Genomic DNA, 20,021 nt, shown 5'->3' with positions numbered 1-20,021 from the left:
ATATTTTCTAAATTTAAGGGAGGGGTGAGTTATTTTTAATGACTTTTTATTTTTATAATTGTTATGCGCATATGGAATGTGTAAGCGCTCAATTGTACCTGGACCCAAAAACACACGTGGGCTTAGGCCCAATGAACCTTAAACAATGAAATTTGTAGAGTGTGGACTCGCAATCTAGTTTAGTGATATTTGAGACTTGATGAACAGGCTAAAATATTACAGTGCTTGCAAATAAAAGACAAACTGGGCAAAATCAACCTCCTCGGACGTAAGTCGAGGACAAATTATATATTCTTTTTCTTTTTCTTTCTCAAAGAGCACAATTCTTTATAAATGTCTCTCTCCTTTTCTTTGCCCTCTTTCCTCCTTAAATACTTCTTCTTCTTCCTTCTTTATCCACGTGTCACACAAATCACCCTATTAGTCATCTGTCCCATCCACCACCCTCTGGGAGTCTTTAAATAACAGCAAGAAGGCTGACTTCTACTATTCAGGGGTCACTCCCCTATTAATGCGGCCAGGGAGGCAGGTGTAGGGTCTTTAATGTGGAGGTAGCAGCCTTTTCATAAGATATTTCCCTCACACCATTGCGTCTGGAGGGCGCCTAAGTCCCCCTTTTAACCAACGGTTTTTACGTAACCCTGCCTTGATCTTTCTGGCGAATCCCAAGGTCATCGTGGGTCTGTCCGAGGAGATATTCGTCCTCGGACAAATCCTCGGACTCTCGACTCATGGGTCGAGTTACGGTTCTAAGAGGCTTTTAGTCTAAACAAACTATCGCCCATCAACAAAGCCCAATGCCCAAACACTTACTTAGGTCCTTTTAGTCCCCACAATAGCCCCTAAAAACTTTATTTTTCCTTATCCGAGGAGAAAAATAGGGTTTTGATCCGACCAGAGCTCCCTCCACACGTTTCGTACATCACCACGCGTGTGGGGGTCGTTTCATTCCTAAAAATGCTGTTTGGCGCTTCGATTTCCAGAACGCGCGCATTTATGACTGCAAGTTACACCCTGTTCCCCACGTTCAACGGTGAGATGAACATCCAACGGTCCTCATCACCTCCTGAAAATTTGGGCGGGAAAAATCCAACTTCGAGGCCGCCTCCCGCACGTCATGACATTTGGAAAACTGCGCCCTTATTCATTTCTTCAGAATTCAATCACATCAAAGCGTCAATCATCATCTTTTCTCTTCAGAAACCCGTGGAAACTCGCATAACTGCAAACTCGTAAGTCCTTACTTTTCTCTACCTTTTTCTCCTCGGATTCTGTCCTCGGCTTCCTTCTTAACCATATTCCTTCTTGAAACTTGCCTTTTCCTTTCTTTTAGATGGGTAGATTTAAGTGTTTAGTTGATACCGCCGCTGGGATGGAAGGCTTTAAGGCCAAATACCACATTCCCAGCGACGTGGGTTTGAGATATTGTCTGGCAGAAGCCGTAGGTGATTCTAAGAAAACGGGAGAGGTCATTATCCCCATGATTGCCTTCATAGAAGGTGGGATGACCCTCCCTATGAGAAGCATAACTAGGGAATACCTTCGCAATCACAGGTTGTGCCCAGACCAGTGCGCACCCAATGTATTTAGGGTCTTAGGAAGTGTCGACGCTCTAAATGAGCAGATGGGCTTAAACCTCACTTGGCATGACGTCGTCTTCATGTATGAGTGTCACAAACTTACAAAAGTAGGTTACTACATTAAATCACGGTCTAGTGTAGTTAGGTTGATTTCCTGTCTGCCCAAGTCTAATAAAGGCATGAAGGACAACTACCTCATCGCCTCAGGCAACTGGCATGATGGCCCTCACTGCCCGGTCGTATGGGGAGACCCAGGTGTGACTCTTTAGGAGTTAATTTCTCTACCCCGTACTTCAATCTCAAAATTTTCTATTTGTTCATTTTCTTTTACACATCATCCAATTCGATTTCTCATATGCATTGCAGATCTAACTGTGCTTGGCTTCGTTGGTATTCTTTCTTGCAGATAAACAACTCGTGCGCCCTCGTTTGAGCCACTGCAACGTTGCTGATCTGAATCTTGTCCTGCGCTCAGAAGTATTTGTGAGTGAAGACTTGCAACTTAGAGTGGCCCACTTAATACTAGGCTACGACCCAATATCCTCGGATTTCCAGGAGATAGAGAACGCGATTATCGCGGGGGATAGGAGGCGTAAGAGGATAAACGTAGCAAGACCACGCTTTCCTGCCGACCACGACATCCCCGACGACCCCAACACCATCCTCTACACACAACCTATCGCGGCGATCCCTCTCTCGACGCACTCTCAAGCAACTGCTGTTTCGGAGGAGCAAGTATCCTCTTCGCACACGTTGGACGACGAGATAGACCGGTTTCAACTCGAGGACGTTGAAAGACCCCGAGGGAACCAGTTTGTCGTGCTATCTGACGAGGAAGAAGAGCCTGCCGAGGCCTCCAGAGTTGCGGGCTTAATAGTTGCCCATCCCGAAGACGATTCCGAAGAGGAAGAGATGGACGTGCTCAGCGGCCTTCTAACCAAGAGGGGCGAGAGAGTCGCCCAAAAAAGAGCGGGAAGGTCCCAAGTTCCCCCGACCTTGCCACCTCCCTCTCCTCTAGCCGATCCTAAACCTCCAGTTGAGGAGCCAAAGAAGAAAAGGAAGAGGGATGCCGAGGAGGCTGGTGGCGAAAAACGGAAGAAGCCCAGACAGCAGCCACAACAAGCCCCGCAACAGAAACTGGACAAGGGAAAAGGACGTGCCCGTTCAGTTGAGAGTGGGGAAATTAGGGATATGGCCGAGGTGCGCCGAGCACCGGCTACCTGGTCTCCTGACTTGAGATTGGATGGAGCACCAATCTCTTGCCAGTCCAGCATTAGGGCACTCCAGCGAGGCCACACCCACCATCTGGCTGAGGCGTTGGAGCGTTCCCTTTTGCTGCCCAAGGATATGGATGCCTTGGAGAAGATGAGCCAGCCTCAACTGTTCCTTTCTTTGAAAAGGGACTTAGCCCTGGTATGTTTCTCTCCGTGCGCATACTTCGTTATTTATAATATCTGGCTATTTGTAAATGTTTTACTACTCTTAACCCTCTGATACTTTGTCACAGGCCGTTCAAGAGGTCTTTGCTGTTGAGAAGTTCGTGGAGGATTCTCGGAAGAAGGCCGGAATGGAGCAGGAAATTCGTCTAGAGACTGAGAAGTCTTTAGGCCAGGCCTTAGCTGAAAACGAGAGACTCTCCTCTCAGTTGGCCAACTTAAAAAGAGAAAGAGACGGCGCCGAGGCCAATCTGAGAACGATGAGGACTCAAGTAGAAGGGCAGCGCAAGCTTTTCCATCAAAAGGATGATGAGCTCTCCCAAGCCCAGAAGGAACGCTCGGACTTGGAGAAGGAGCTTGCGCGACTGAAGGAGGAAGCTAGCACCTTCAAGCATTCTCTAGAGGCTGCAAAGCAGGCAAGTTACAAGGAAGGGGTAGCTGCAACGGAAGACCAGCTGACAGAGGCTTTCGTGGCCGTGTGCCGAGAATACTGTCAGCAAGTCTGGGGGGAAGCCCTAAACGTAGCAGGAGTTCCTTCAACCTCCGAGCTGAGGAAGTCCGAGAACATTTGGCTTCCCCTAGACATACAGGAGATAGAAGAGGCTTCTGCTGCTGCTCCTGCCCCTGAGACAATTCCTCCTACTCTTCCTCCTATGATTCTAGAGCTCATTCCGGATCCTATAGAACCTTCAGGTTCCAACAAAGAGAAGGAAGGGAGTGACGGTGCCGAGAAGGGCCTGAGCCAAAGTGTAGAACCTATGATCCCTCCAACCACTACAACAGACAAAGGAAAACAAGTTATGTCTTCCTTTGAGCTGGAATTAAAAGACACTGAGGCTACCAGCACTTCTCAGTAAGACCCTCCTCCGAAAGCTTAGGGTCATGCATAGGGCTTCTTTTTTCTTCCTGTACTTAGAATTTTCCATGTAGTGATATATATATATATATATATATATATATATATATATATATATATATATATATATATATATATGTATCAACACAATTAATAAAAGACAGTTTTATTTGATTTTGATCTGTATTGTGTTTATTTCATCTTTTCCTCTTTATGCTTACCACAAAAGTTCTCATTAGCACACAGCAAAAGAAGAAATGAGATAAATAAGTCCACTTTCAGCAGTTGAACAATTAAAACTTTAAACATCAATACAGATATTTGCCTTGTGAAGTAAAGCGTTCAAGAACCTAACAAAGACTGACCTGGTTTAGCTGGTAAGTAGTACCTTCTTTTGCAAACCCATGTAATACTTAGGACTTGTAATCTGAAATGCTAATTCTAGTAAAGTGTGGGGTCCAAGGATCCTACCTTATCAAATTTATGTCTGACACTTAAAGATATATAACATAAGACCCCATTCTAACCACGATTTTATTCAACAAGCAATCAGATATCAATTTCCACTAGGTATGTAGTCCGAGGACCATACATGACCAAGTTTCTGTTTGATATTTCATAACAGTAACTTAAGATGTTAATTTCCCCAAAGTAGAAGGCCCGAGGACCCGGCATAACTAAGGTTCTGTTTAACAAATAATAAGATATCAATTTCCACTAGGTATGTAGTCCGAGGACCATACATGACCAAGTTTCTGTTTGATATTTCATAACAGTATAAGATGTTAATTTTCCCAAAGTAGAAGGCCCGAGGACCCGGCATAACTAAAGTTCTGTTTAACAAATAATAAGATATCAATTTCCACTAGGTATGTAGTCCGAGGACCATACATGACCAAGTTTCTGTTTGATATTTCAAGAGTTGTAATTGATAAGTCCATATACATTTATAATTTAAATCACAAATGACAAAAGCGCCCTTTATTAATAATAATACCTTCGAAGGTTGTTTACATTCCACGGACGTTGTACAACTCTTTCATCTAGATCAACTAGTCGATATGATCCTATACCTGCTACAGAAATAATCCGATATGGTCCTTCCCAGTTCGGTCCTAATTTACCCCAAGCTGGGTTTCTAGCAGTACCTACAACCTTTCTCAGAACCAGATCCCCAGGCGCGAGTGGTCTGAGCTTCACATGGGCATCATACCCTCGTTTAAGCTTTTGCTGATAATAAGCCATTTGGACCATAGCTGTCTCTCGCCGTTCCTCAACTAAATCTAGGCTCTTCTCCAGGAGGCCGTTGTTATTTTCTGGGATAAAAGTACTCGTCCTCAACGTGGGGAAGCTAAACTCTAAAGGTATCACTGCCTTGGCCCCATAAGTCATAGAAAATGGCGTTTCTCCTGTGGATCTGTGCGGCGTAGTTCGATACGTCCATAGAATGTGTGGTAGTTCCTCTACCCATTTGCCCTTCGCATCATCCAGCCTTTTCTTGAGTCCACTAACTATCACTTTGTTAATGGCCTCGACCTGCCCGTTTTCCTGAGGATAAGCTGGAGTGGAGTATCTATTTATGATGCCCATGTCACCACAGTACTTCCTAAAAGCTCTACTATCAAATTGAACACCATTGTCCTAAATGAGTGTATGTGGTACTCCAAATCTGGTGATGATGTTTTTCCAGACGAACTTCTTGGAATCGACATCCCTAATATTTGCCAAGGGCTCAGCCTCTACCCATTTGGTGAAGTAGTCGGTCCCCATAAGCAACCACCTTTTGTTTCCCACAGCCCTCGGGAATGGTCCTACTATGTCTAATCCCCATTGAGCGAAAGGCCAAGGACTGGAGAGAGGGTTAAGTACTCCTCCAGGTTGATGGATGTTAGGAGCGAACCTCTGACATTGGTCACACTTTCTTGCATAGTCTTGAGCTTCCCTCTGCATATTAGGCCACCAATATCCTTGTGTCAGTGCCCTATGAGCTAGGGACCTTCCCCCAGTATGGCTCCCACAAATTCCCTCATGTAGTTCCTCCAAAAGCGCCTCCGTTGATTCGGGGTGCACGCATAACAAATATGGTCCGGAGAAGGACCGTTTATACAATTTCTGATCCTCAGACAACCAGAAACGCGGTGCCTTCTGACGGATCTTGTCTACTTCAGACTTGTCATCGGGAAGAATGTCGTTTTTCAGGAAAGATAGCATAGAATCGATCCAATTAGGTCCAGGCCTTATCAAATGGATCCGGGCTGCCCCAACAGTGGTAAGAGCTGGCGCTAGCAAATCTTCGACAAGGATAATCCTAGGAAAACCCTGAGCCGAGGACGTCGCTAAGGTAGCCAAAGAGTCTGCATGTGTATTCCCACTTCTAGAAACGTGAGACAAGATAAAGGAATTAAACCTGGATTGTAAACGTTTAACCTCGGCCAAGTATTCTTGCATCCTGGGGTCCCTAGCCTTCATGGTCCCCGTCACCTGGCCGACCACTAATTAAGAATCCGAGAGCATGTGAACTTCCTTTCCGCCCATCCTATGCACCATGTTCATGCCGACCAAGACTGCCTCGTACTCAGCCTCATTATTAGTAGCCGAGAACGCCAACCTTAAGGATTTTTCGAAGATAATCCCTTCGGGGGATACCAGGACGAGTCCGATGCTAGACCCTCTCTGGTTAGCCGCCCCATCAACGGATACGTTCCAAGTCAAAGGTTTCTCGTTCGTAACCATGCCAACTGATTTCTCATCCATGTGTGATTCCTTCAAAGTTTCTTCTAACAATGGTTCAGCAAACTCTGCCACCAAATCTGCAAGAATCTGGCCCTTCACCGAGGTACGTGGCCTGTATTTGATGTCAAAGACTCCCAAAATAGTTCCCCATTTAGCCACCCTTCTAGAGTAGTCCGCACTACGCAACACTGACTTGAGAGGCAGTTGGGTTAAAACTACAACGGTATGGGACTGGAAATAATGAGAAAGCCTCCGCGTGGCATGAACTACGGCTAGAAGTGTTTTCTCCAAAAGCAGATAACGCACCTCGGAATCATTCAGCGTCTTGCTGACATAGTAGACCGGTCTTTGCACCCCACCGTCGTTCCTTATGAGGACCAAGCTGATCGTATGGACAGCCACTGCCAGATACGCAAATAGGACCTCATCAACCTCAAGCCGAGACATAATGGGTGGCCGGGAAAGATATTCCTTAAGTTGTTGGAAGGCTACAACGCACTCTTTGGACCATTGGAACCCCTTCCACTTATTCAACAGTTGGAAGAAAGGCCTGCATCGATCAGCTGACCGGGAGATGAACCGGCTGAGAGCGGCGATCATTTCGGTTAATTTCTGAACTTCCTTTGGATTCCAAGGTGGCTGTAAGGTTTGAATGGCTCTGACCTGTGCCGGATTCACCTCTATCTCTCTATGAGTGACCATATAACCTAAGAACTTCCCAGAACTCACACCAAAAGAACACTTCGAGGCATTAAGACGCAACCTGTACTTTCTAAGTACTTGGAAAGTGTCGTCCAAATCTTTCAGGTGCGCAGATATCACCTTGCTCTTCACTACCATGTCATCCACATATATTTCAATGGTCTTTCCAAGCTGGAATTCAAACATCCTGGTCATCATCCTTTGCTAAGTAGCCCCAGCGTTCTTCAACCCGAACGACATCACCTTATAGTGATAATTCCCTGTTGGAGTAATAAAGGCAGTTTTCTCCTGATCTTCTGCCGCTAACGGAATTTTGTGGTAACCCTAGAAGGCGTCCAAAAAACTCATCCGAGGATGTCCGACTGTGGCGTCCACTAGCTGGTCGATGCGGGGCATCGGGAAAGAGTCCTTTAGGCAGGCTTTATTTAAATCTGTAAAATCTACACACACTCGCCATTTTCCACTCTTCTTTTTGACCACGACCGTATGCGCCAACCACTTTGGATAAAAAACTTCCTTGATAGCCCCAGCCTTCTTGAGCTTGAGCACCTCCTCTTTAACGGCCTCGGAATGCTCCTTCGAGGAACGCCGAGGGGGCTGCCTCCTAGGAGGGATAGCAGGATTGACGTTCAAATGATGACAAATGAAGCTTGGGTCAACACCCGAAGCCTCATAGGGGTCCTAGGCAAAAACATCAATGTTGTTCTTTAGAAACTCCACTAATTCCATCTTCTCCTGGTGTGGTAAACATATCCCAACCTGGAAGAACCTTTCGGGATCATCCGAAACCAAAAACTTCTCAAGGTCTTCGCATACGGCCTTCTCTACTGACACTGCATCGGGTGCACCCAGAGTCATTAATTGCTATAGGTCTGTCACAGCCGAGGTTGAGGACTGCGCTTCGGTCTGATGCAACACCGCAGCAGATATGCATTGCCTGGCCATCAGTTGGCTGCCGAGAATCTCTTCGATGCATTCTCCTGAAGGGAACTTCACCTTAACATGCAAGGTGGAGGAAACGGCTCCCAGAGCGTGCAGACAGGGCCGAGCGAGGATAGCTGTGTACGAGGAATATGCATCGACCACGATAAAATCCACCTCGACCGTCTCGGAGCTAGATTGCACGGGTAAGCGAATCTGTACCTTCGGTATAACGGCTTTCCCTTCAAAACTTATCAACGGCGAGTCGTAAGGGGTGAGGTCCTCTAATTTCAACTTTAGCCCCTTAAATAAGTCAGGATACATGATATCCACGCTGCTACCTTGATCAATCATTACTCTTCTCACATCGTAATTCCCTATCCTCAGAGTAACCACTAGGGCGTCGTCATGGGGTTGGATGGTCCCAACCTTATCTTTCTTTGAAAATCCCAAGACGGGCACATTTAGCTTCAATCTCTTCGGCTTGGAGCCCTCCTCCTCGGCTTGGGAGTCCGAAACTGCCGTCACCCTAGTAGGACATGAGCCAGTCCTGCCGGGCGCAGCGAAGATAACGTTGATCGTTCCCAACGGAGGCCGAGATGAGTTATTCCTCTGATTATTCGAGCCAAACTAACTGCTCTGCCTGCTGGGTTGGTACAGGTGCTGCTTTAACTTTCCTTCGCTAACAAGCTGCTCCAAGTGATTCTAGAGGGTCCGACAGTTCTCGGTAGTATGACCCACGTCTTGATGGTATTGACAATAGAGATTCTGATTCCTCTTGGCAGGATCCCCCGCCATCTTACTGGGCCATCTGAAGTAGGGTTCCTTATGGACCTTCTCTAGTAGCTGGTGCATCGGCTCTCGGAACACAGTATTAACTGTCTGAGGTGTCGCCGAGCTAGACTGCCCGGAGTAATCTCTTCTCGGCTTGTTGTTGTGATACCTGTCTGACCTGAAATCCCTTCTCTCTTGCGGGATAACCTTTGCCTTACCCTTCCCCTATTGTTGGTCTTCCTCAATCCTTTTATATTCGTCAATACGGTCCATGAGGCAACGTACGCTTCGTACGGGTTTCTTGGTCAAGTACTTTCTCAAGTCATGATCAGTTGGAAGGCCCACTTTAAAAGTATTGATCGCCACCTCATCAAAATCTCCATCTATCTCATTAAACATCTCCCAATACCTGTCGGAGTATGCTTTCAACGTCTCGCCCTCATTCATAGCCATAGACAATAGTGAGTCCAACGGTCGAGGAACTCTACTGCATGTAATAAATCGTGATGCAAATGCTCTAGTCAGCTCCCCGAACGAACTTATAGACCCCGATTTAAGACCGTTGAACCACCTCATAGCAACAGGTCCCAAGCTAGAAAGGAAGACTTTGCACATCAAGGTCTCATTGTGAGAATGCACAGCCATTCTCTGGTTAAAGTGGCTCACATGTTCCACCGGGTCAGTCCGGCCATTATAAATGGTGAAGGTGGGCTGGGTGAACCTCCTGGGGAGCCTCCCATTCTCAATCCTGCACGAGAATTGCGATTTGGAGAGCTGGTGCAATGCCCGGCTCATGGCATCGTTCCCTAAGCCCCTGGAGGGGAGCTTCCTGCTCCTACGACCCGATAGGCCATCTTCTTCACAAGAGGAGGTTCTGCTAGGGGGCGACCATGATCTCGAACTATAACTACTTCCCCGGGATTTCCCGGAAGAGATACTAGATGAGGGTGAAGCACGCCTCCGCCTGACGCGACGCAGCTTCTTCTTAAGGTGATCAATCTCCTTCTGCATGGCTTTAGCACCATCCTCATGGGCGGTACTGGCGCCTCCAGTGTGAGTACGACTCGTCCTGGGATACTCGGTGTGAACGCTACCCTCTCGATCCCTCCGGCGTTCAAGGCGTTCAAACAGATCCTCTGGTTGCAATCCCTGAGATTCTGCATGGTGTGAGCCTAAACCTGCCATGGTGTTCCAGTTCCTTTCCACACTAGATTCCTACAGACGGCGCCAATTGTAAGCGCTCAATTGTACTTGGACCCAAAAACACACGTGGGCTCAAGCCCAATGAACCTTAAACAATGAAATTTGTAGAGTGTGGGCTCGCAATCTAGTTTAGTGATATTCGAGACTTGATGAACATGCTAAAATATTACAGTGCTTGCAAATAAAAGACAAACTGGGCAAAATCAACCTCCTCGGACGTAAGCCGAGGACAAATTATATATTCTTTTTCTTTTTCTTTCTCAAAGAGCACAATTCTTTATATTTGTCTCTCCCCTTTTCTTTGCCCTCTTTCCTCCTTAAATACTTCTTCTTCTTCCTTCTTTATCCACGTGTCACACAAATCACCCTATTAGCCATCTGTCCCATCCACCACCCTCTGGGAGTCTTTAAATAACAGCAAGAAGGCTGCCTTTTACTATTCAGGGGTCACTCCCCCATTAATGCGGCCAGGGAGGCAGGTGTAGGGTCTTTAATGTGGAGGTAGCAGCCTTTTCATAAGATATTTCCCTCACACCGTTGCGTCTGGAGGGCGCTTAAGTCCCCCTTTTAACCAACGGTTTTTACGTAACCCTGCCTTGATCTTTCTGGCGAATCTCAGGGTCATCGTGGGTCTGTCCGAGGAGATATTCGTCCTTGGACGAATCCTCGGACTCTCGACTCATGGGCCGAGTTACGGTTCTAAGAGGCTTTTAGTCTAAACAAACTAGCGCCCATCAACAAAGCTCAATGCCCAAACACTTACTTAGGTCCTTTTAGTCCTCACAGAATGTTTGTTTGTTTGAAATATATTAATTTTAGAAATTATTACACCTACTAAGGAATATTTATTACAACCCTTTTAGAGAGAAATAATTATTTCTCGTTTTAAATAATAGTTATTCATAAAAAATGGTTACAACCTTTAATAAAAATATAACAAAACTGTTGAATAGCTAAACCATAAGGATAACTATTACGTTACAGTGCTGATTACAGTATACCAAACATGCCCTTAAAATTTATTATGACAATGTTGTGGACGAAACATTTCTCTTCTTTTTATTTTAATAATGTGATATGTAAGCACTATGTTAGACATGTAAGAATTTTTTTTTTTTTTGGGTTAATGAGATGCCATGAATAAATAAAAAATCAATGTCGAAAACCCATGTATTAAATTGACATAATTGAATCGTTGAGCTCAAAAATAAAACCATCCCATATTTATAGGGACCAAAAATTTACTTCTTCTTTTCAAATTTTTTTTTTTAAGAAGAACAAGTCTTCTATAAATATATTCTTTCTTGGGTGGTTTTATATTTGGAAAAATTAATAATAAAAATATTATTCATTGAAAAAATGAAACAAAAATATTCGGGCAAAACAACAAATTATAGCCAAAGAACAATGATTAATGCTAGGGACAAAACTTTTTAAAAACATTTTTCATAACTTATTAAGTTTAGGATTGTGCAACAACCCGCTAAATCAGCCTGACTCTCCAAATCGCCCTACATGGATGTGATATTTATTTTCAAGTGGGTTTGGCGAGTTTAACTATTAAAGTGGCAATTCGAGTTGGGTGGTGGATTGAGTTTTCTTGTTAGTCTATATCTCATATTAACTTTAATTAATTATTTATTAATTAATTCCTTGATTTACACATGTTAATATAGAAAAATATGATACTTTTTCAACATATTCCTAAACATACATAATGTGATACTTTTTCCAACATATTCCTAAACATACATAATGACATGGATATTCATAAAAGTTTTTTTTTTGAGAAAAATTTAAAAAAATACTCATACCATAAGACATGATTTCCTTTAATGGTTTTATATTTTTTTTGTAATTCCTTTAATAATTTATAGGATTAATTAGAGGAAATAATTTTTAAATTTATCTGGTAAAATAAAATTTGAAGTTTAGTATACAACACATAACTAAAATTAACAGCCAAATCTACCAAGTTGAAACTGGCCAAATTTTCAACTGACTTGCATTTTTGTAAGTTGGTGAGTCGGTGGTGGTTTGGAATTATTCCTTCTTTTTTTCATCAACCTGCCCAATTCGGCCTGTGCGCATCCTTAATTAAGATGACAAACTGTAATTGGAGTAATACCACTTTTACTTGGATCTAGTACTTTAATCATGCACCAAACATAATAGACTATGAAATTTTTTTTTTTTTAAAGATTTGTGAAAAAATTATTGTCGTTGATCTATATAATAGACGTTATCCAAGGGGCCCATGGGTAGGGATATGGATTGTGGAATCAATGCATACCAACATTGTTGAGATTATATTAGATTTTAGGAGATGGAAGATTGTTTTGAATAGTATCCTCTTAGGCCATTAGAGTGGTTACTTGCATCAGACTCTTTATACTTTCTTTCCTGTTTGTCCCCGATTCGACATTGGTTGGTCATGGATCTTTGATGTATTTTTTAATGCTCTTGTGTTTAATTGACTTTGGAGTTGTGGTAGTTTGGGTGTAGGAATTCCTATTGCATTGGATTGAACCTTGATTTGTATGGATTTTGCTAATTGGAGAGAGAGAGAGAGAGAGAGAGAATAAAAAAGTGGAGAAAATGAATTTGAAATACTTAAATTAGTAAGTAAAAATTGTTCCCAACACTAAGCAAGTCTAATATAGTTAGGAATTTAGTTCAAGTGATTGTTCATGTTTATCTTCATTACATAGTTAGATGGTTTGCAAATAATCTTACTTTCGAATTCTCGTGAGATATATTGGGTTATAGTTAGTTTAATCAATAAAATCCCTTGTTCTTGAATAAGGGACTTGGGTTTAAATATCACCTACAATAAAAATTAATTGCTTCTTATTCTTGAATAAGGGACATGGGTTTGAATATCACCTACAACATAAACCAATCAATTACTCTCAAAGAGTGAAAAAAAAAAAGCATAATTATAAGAGATAAAAAAGTCTTTGTTTTGGTAAGTTATTCTTGTAGGAATTCCCATTGCATTGGATTGAACCTTGATTTGTATGGATTTTGCTAATTGGAGAGAGAGAGAGAGAGAGATTGGAGGGAATAAAAAATGGGAGAAAATGTATTTGAAATACTTAAATTAGAAAGTAAAATTTTTTCCCAACACTAAGCAAGTCTAATATATTTAGCAATTTTGTTCAAGTGACTGTTTCTGTTTGTCTTCATTACATAGTTAGATGGTTTGCAAATACTCTTACTCTAGAATTCTAGTGAGATATATTGGGTTATAGTTAGCTTAATCAGTAAAATTTCTTATTCTTGAATAAGGGACTTGGGTTCGAATATCACTTACAACAAAAACCTATTAATTACTCTTAAAGAGTGAAACAAAAAGCATAATTATAAGAGACGAAAGGCCGATAGCTTGCCTCATATATTAGAGCCAGGTTTCAATCCTAAGACCTGTGGGTTATGGGCCCACCACGCTTCCGCTGCGCCACTTTGATTTGTTGTCAAATATTTTAACTTTAGTTTTATTATATATATTATTATAGGCTAGGCCTGTCAAAAGGAATCTAACCCATCAATCAAATTACATATTTTTTTAAGCATTTCTTTTTCTTATTTTGAAGCATTTGTGCTTCATATAAAATCCAATACTTTTATCAAATGGCATGCAATTTTTCTTTTCCAAAATTTTAAATACAATTCTTTTGAAGTGAGTTTAGAAGAATAACAATTATATATATATATATATATATAAATTTGTTTTTAAATATATATATATTTTTTTTGTTTGTGCCTAAGTTAAATACACTTTTAAAACTTATTGCAATTTTTTATAAGTAAATTCACATTCAAAGTTAAAGATAAGTGTTTATAAGAGATTCTACTCACCCCCCTTCCCCTCCCCCCTCACCCCTCCAAAAAAAAAAAAAAAAATTAAAACAACCTAAATCCCATCTATGGTTTTCTTAGATGTGGAAAACAGGTTAGGTCAGGTTTGGGTTAGATCAATCGAGTTCGAATTAGAAATAGGTTGGGTCAATTGGGTTACAGTTTAGGCCAGCCCCTATTTTTTTGCATAAAAAAACAAATTAAAAAATGTATTTTCCACTTAGTAAGTCATGCAATAAATTACATGGTGTGATAATACAAATATTTAACAATAATTGATCCTACAATAGGTCAATATACAATCCTTGAAAGTTTCATTTAAATACCATCATTGGTTCCATGACAAGTGGATACACAATCATTAATTAAAGATTACACAAAGTATGATTCAAAATAACAATATCATGGACTAAGTACAAATATAAGGATGCACAACAATTTGTAAAAAACATTGAGCCCATTAACAAATTATATATGTGCATTTAAACAAAAACTAATAGAATTTCTAATGAATCTTGTCCCCGATTCGACATTGGTTGGTCATGGATCTTTGATGTTGTTAGAAGTATCGGTTAAATGATTAAATTTACCATATCCCAATAGCTTAAGCTTTTGGAACAATTGGTAATTTAACATGATATCAGAGCATGAGATTCTGAATTCGATCTTTGTCTCCTCCACTCTATCTCCCATTTAAATTCCCACGTGTTGGGCCTCACCTATTAAAAGGTAGTTTCAGCCCACACATGAGGGGGAGTGTTAGAAGTATTGGTTAAATGATTAGATTTACCATATCCCAATAGCTTAAGTTTTTGGGACAATCAGTAATTTAACAGATGTATTTTTTTAATGCTCTTGTGTTTAATTGACTTTGGAGTTGTGATAGTTTTGGTAATTTTTTCTTGTAGGAATTCCCATTGCATTGGATTGAACCTAAATTCGATCATTGTCTCCTCCACTCTACCTCCTATTTAAATTCCCACGTGTTTGGTCTTACATATTAAATGGTAGTTTCGGCCCACACGTGAGGGGGAGTGTTAGAAATATTGATTAAATGATTAAATTTACCATATCCCAATAGCTTAAGCTTTTGGGACAGTTGGTAATTTAACAGATGTATTTTTTTAATGCTCTAGTGTTTAAGTGACTTTGGAGTTGTGATAGTTTTGGTAATTTTTTCTTGTAGGAATTCCCATTGCATTAGATTGAACCTTGATTTGTATGGATTTTGCTAATTGGAGAGAGAGAGAGAGAGAGAGAGAGAGAATGGGTTTGAAATTCTTAAATTAGTAAGTAAAAATTGTTACCAACACTGAGCAAGTCTAATACAGTTAACAATTTTGTTTGAGTGACTATTCCTGTTTGTCTTCATTACATAGTTAGATGGTTTGCAAATACTCTTACTTTAGAATTTTTGTGAGATATATTGGGTTATACTTAGCTTAATCAGTAAAATCCCTTGTTCTTGAATAGGGGACTTGGGTTTAAATATCACCGATAGCAAAAATCAATTGCTCCTTATTCTTGAATAAGGGACTTGGGTTCGAATATCACCCTAAAAAAAACCAATCAATGGCTCTCAAAGAGTGAAAAAAAAAAAGCATAATTACAAGAGTTAAAGGCCTAAAACATGTCTCATTTATCAGAGCCAGGTTTCGATCCTGGGACCTGTGGGTTATGGGCCCACCACGCTTCCGCTGCGCCACTCTGATTTGTTGTCAAGTTTATTAGCTTAAGTTTTACTTTATATATGTGTGTGTGTGTGTGTGTGTAGGCCCAGCAAAAGGAATCTAACCAATCAATCATGTTCACTGGCGATGCCACTCAGAAGCCAGGGTGTTCCTAGGAACACCCTGGCTTGAATTTTTTTTTTATATATAATAATTTAATTTTTTTTTATTTGTTTACCCTTAAAAAAAAACATAGGAACACCCTCAAGCAATATCAGGAACACTCTCAAAATTTTATGCCAAACAAATTTTGAACTAAAAGGCATGAAGAGACAGGGGTGTGTGCACACATGAGGTGTGTGCTAACACATAGTGGGGTGTGTGCTAGATTTCTCATAGTTAGTAAAAAAAATGAATGAAGCAACTAAACACCAATAATTAATAATTTAATTAACTAATACATTATAAAAGACAAACAAATTAAATTATGTTAGGCTAAACAACAATTAATAATTTAATAATTAATGAAACAATAATACAACAAATTATAGTTTATAAAAGACAAACAAATTTATGAAACAACTAAACAACAATAATTAATAATTTTATTTATATTTCAAATGAACTTATAGTTTATTGTACTGGTACCTTTGTTCATTAATTTCTTTTCTTTTTATTTTTTTTAATTTTTTTTTCCTTTTGAGGCTTTTCGGTGTACAGAATGCAAATTTGTTTTGGTTTTAAGAATTTTTTTTTTTAAAGTACAAATTTCATGCTTGCCAAATTTTGAATTTAGGCCGGTATTTACCGAAATGTCCCGAAACACCTGAAATAGATCGAAATGACCCAAAAATTTTTCAAAGTGGAATAGGAACACTCTGGACAAAATTCCTAGAGTCGTCACTGATCATGTTACACGTTTTTTTTTGAAGAATTTCTTTTTTCTTTTTCTTCTTTTGAGAAAATTTTGAAGCATTTCTGCTTCATATAAAATCCAATACTTTTATCAAATGGCATGCAATTTTTTCTTTTCCAAATTATAAATACAATTCTTTTGAAGTGAGTTTAGCAGAATAACAATTATATATATATATATATATATATATATATATATATATATATATATATATATATATATATATATAATATTTTGTTTTGTTTTTTTGTTTGTGCCTAAGTTAAATTCACTTTTAAAACTTATTGTAATTTTTTTTATAATTAAATTTACACTCAAGTTAATGATAAGTTTTTGTAAGAGATTCTACTCATCTCCCTTCCCCCTCCCAATATATATATATATATATTAAAGCAACCTAAATCCCAGCTATCTTAGATGTGGAAAACAAGTTAGGTTGGGTTTGGGTTAGATTAATTGAGTTCGAGTTAGAAATGGGTTGGGTCAATTGAGTTACGGTTCAGGTTGGCCCCTATTTTTTCACATAAAAAATAAATTAAAAAAGAATGTATTTTCCACTTAGTAAGTCATGCAACAAATTACATGGTGTGACAATACAAATATTAAACAATAATTGATCCCACAATAGGTCAATATACAATCCTCAAAAGCTTCATTTAGGTACCATGACTGGTTCCATGACAAGTGGATACACAATTATTAAAGATTACACAAAGTATAATTCAGGAGGGCACGCAAGAGGGCTCTTGTTTTAGCAAAGGAGCTGAGCATTTTTGAAGTTTCTGTTAAGGCTGATGCAGGGGTCATTATTAAGGCCATCCTAGCAGGGGACTCAGCCAATCCGGAATTTGGTCATGTGATTAGTAACATTTTGTCTATAGTAAGGATTTTCGTTCTTGTATTTTCTCCCATGTAAATCGTTTAGGCAATTTCGTTGCCCACTTTCTTGCCAAGAAGTCTGTTTCTGGCAATGAGCTACAGGTTTCGATTGAATCCTCTCCTGATGATATAACTCCTCTAGTAACTCGAGATGCAGTGTAATCTGTTTAGAGTTTCAATAATATTTGCCTGGCCTTTGGGTCCGAATTCTCAAAAAAAGAAGAAGAAAGAATAAAAATATCATGGACTAAGTACAAATATAAGGGTGCACAACAATTTGTACAAAACATTGAGCCCATTAACAAATTATACATGTGCATTTAAACAAACTAATCGCAATATCATTGTTTAAGAAAACAAAGGCATAGATTGATCATTCATGTGACTGTGTTTAGATGAAACAAATACAAGTGACCATTGAAAGTCGTATTGTTAAAAGAACATTACTTCTGTTTAATTATTTTATCTTTTCAAAATGAATGTAAAGATTGGTTCATCTTATTTCTAATGAAAAAAAGGTATATTTATCATTATTAAGTTTCACTTCTGTTACATATGAACAAGAAAAATTCAACAATTTATTATTCTTTTTAGGTGAATAGAAAGTCGTTTCCCTTTTTTTTTAATATTTAAATTATTACATGCACATCTCACTAAGTTAGATAAATGCATGCGGCATGCCCATATTTTGTTATAATAATCATATCACGTGTGATCTACAGCATGCCATTATTTTATTTGGGGCACATTTGATACACTACAATTAATTGTGATTGCATGACATGAGAATATGCATAATTATTACAAGGAATAAAAGAAAGATTGGATGAAGTAACTATTGCTTTTCATTTGTTTGGTGACAACATTGGAATTGAATTCTAAAAAATGGAGGAATGAAATTATATTTAAATCAAAATTTCTAAAATACACTTATTTATAAAATTTTATAAATAAGTGTAATTATATATTTTTTGATACTCTATATTTATAGATTTAGAATAACAAGCTAGCATATATATTGAACAATTTTATAATTAATATTATTATTTTCTCAAAATTGCACATAAATGAAATAAGGCGAAAATGCACTTTTGGTCCCTATATTTTGGGTCAATTCTCATTTTGGTCCCAAAATTGATTTCGTTACAAATGTAGTCTCTAAAAAAAGAAAATCGTTTTTAAAATGGTCCCTGCCGTCAACCCACTGACGGAAACCTCCTACGTGGCAGACAAAGTTCCTTGTTTGCTGATGTGGCAATAAAATATTATTAAAAATAATTATTTGGCATTTTTTTAATGCCACATCAGATTTAAATTAATAAAACATTAAAAAAAAGGCCAGATCAGAAAATTCAAAAAAAATTTAATTCCTCAATTTTAGTTTTAATTAAAAACAAACCAAAAAAAATTACTTTTTTTTAGATTAAAGATTGAGGCAAAAGAATTGCCAAGCGAAGAGAGATTGACGGAGGAAGAAAGAGTGAGAGATTGAGGGAAAGAGAGATAGATCAGGAAAGAGATAGAGATCGGGTCAACAAGATCAGTCTCCAGCGGTGGCGACGTTCTTCAGCGACGGCGATGAGATCGGTCTTAGGTGGATCGGGTATCGTAGAGGGTGGGTTTGAGAGAAGTGTTTCGCGTCTGATTGGCAGCGCTGCTCGTCGGAGGGTGGGGGGACCTCGGTCCGTCGTCTGATCGGCCTTCTTGGTGGTTTTGGTGACCAAATCGGAAATGTTGACGGAACTCGTGAGAGTCTGAGATCTCCTTGCCACTTCTTTTGCCAAGCCTTTCGCTCTCTTCCAAATGTCCTCCATTGTTGTTGATTTTTCTGAATCTCGAAATCTCAAATCTGAAATTCTTTGTTTGTTTGTTTGTGTTACTTTTTTTAGTGGGTTCGACTTGTTGGATTGCTGGGTTCGACTTGGTGGGATTTACTGGGTTCTAAGGTTGATTTCTTGGTTCGACTTTCTGGGTTCTGAGGTGGGATTGCTAGATTTGCTGGGTTCAACTTGCCTGAGATGGGTTTTTCTGGGTTTGAGATTTTTTTTGTTTAGGTTGGTTATGTTGTATTTTTGGATTAATTTGGTACTTTGGGGCTTTGGGATTTGATGATTTTGCCAATGTTTGAAAAAATGGTGGATTTGAGATTTATGATTTTGTTTTTGAGCTGAATTTTTTGGGTTTTTTTTGTGTTTGTTTCTTAAGAAAATTTTTGGGTTTGCTAGTTTGTTTGCCAGGGAAGAACATGAAGTTCATGTTCTGGAAAAGAAGAAATGTTCTTACGAAAAAAAAAATGTAAAAAGAAAAATAAAATTTAATTATATTAATGTTTAGTTTTATATTAATGTAAAGAAGAAATGTTTTTATATTTAATTTAATTATATTAAAATTGAGGAATTAAATTTTTTTGAATTTAAATTTGACGTGGCATTAAAAAAATACCAAATAATTATTTTTAATAATATTTTATTGCCACGTCAACGCCACGTC

General features: G+C 39.4%; 1 non-coding gene across 1 annotated transcript; it reads right to left on the bottom strand.

Moving 5' to 3' along the window:
* Nucleotides 1-15,706: 15,706 nt before the first annotated feature.
* On the bottom strand, nt 15,707-15,778 carry TRNAM-CAU (transfer RNA methionine (anticodon CAU)). The gene has a single exon. It is a non-coding gene; the product is annotated as a tRNA-Met (tRNA).
* Nucleotides 15,779-20,021: the final 4,243 nt, after the last annotated feature.

The sequence above is a fragment of the Castanea sativa genome, chromosome 10, assembly GCF_040712315.1.
Source record: "Castanea sativa cultivar Marrone di Chiusa Pesio chromosome 10, ASM4071231v1".
Classification (NCBI taxonomy): Eukaryota; Viridiplantae; Streptophyta; class Magnoliopsida; order Fagales; family Fagaceae; genus Castanea; species Castanea sativa.
Note: the sequence above shows the minus strand (reverse complement) of the source record. Positions and strands in the feature narration are given on the sequence as shown.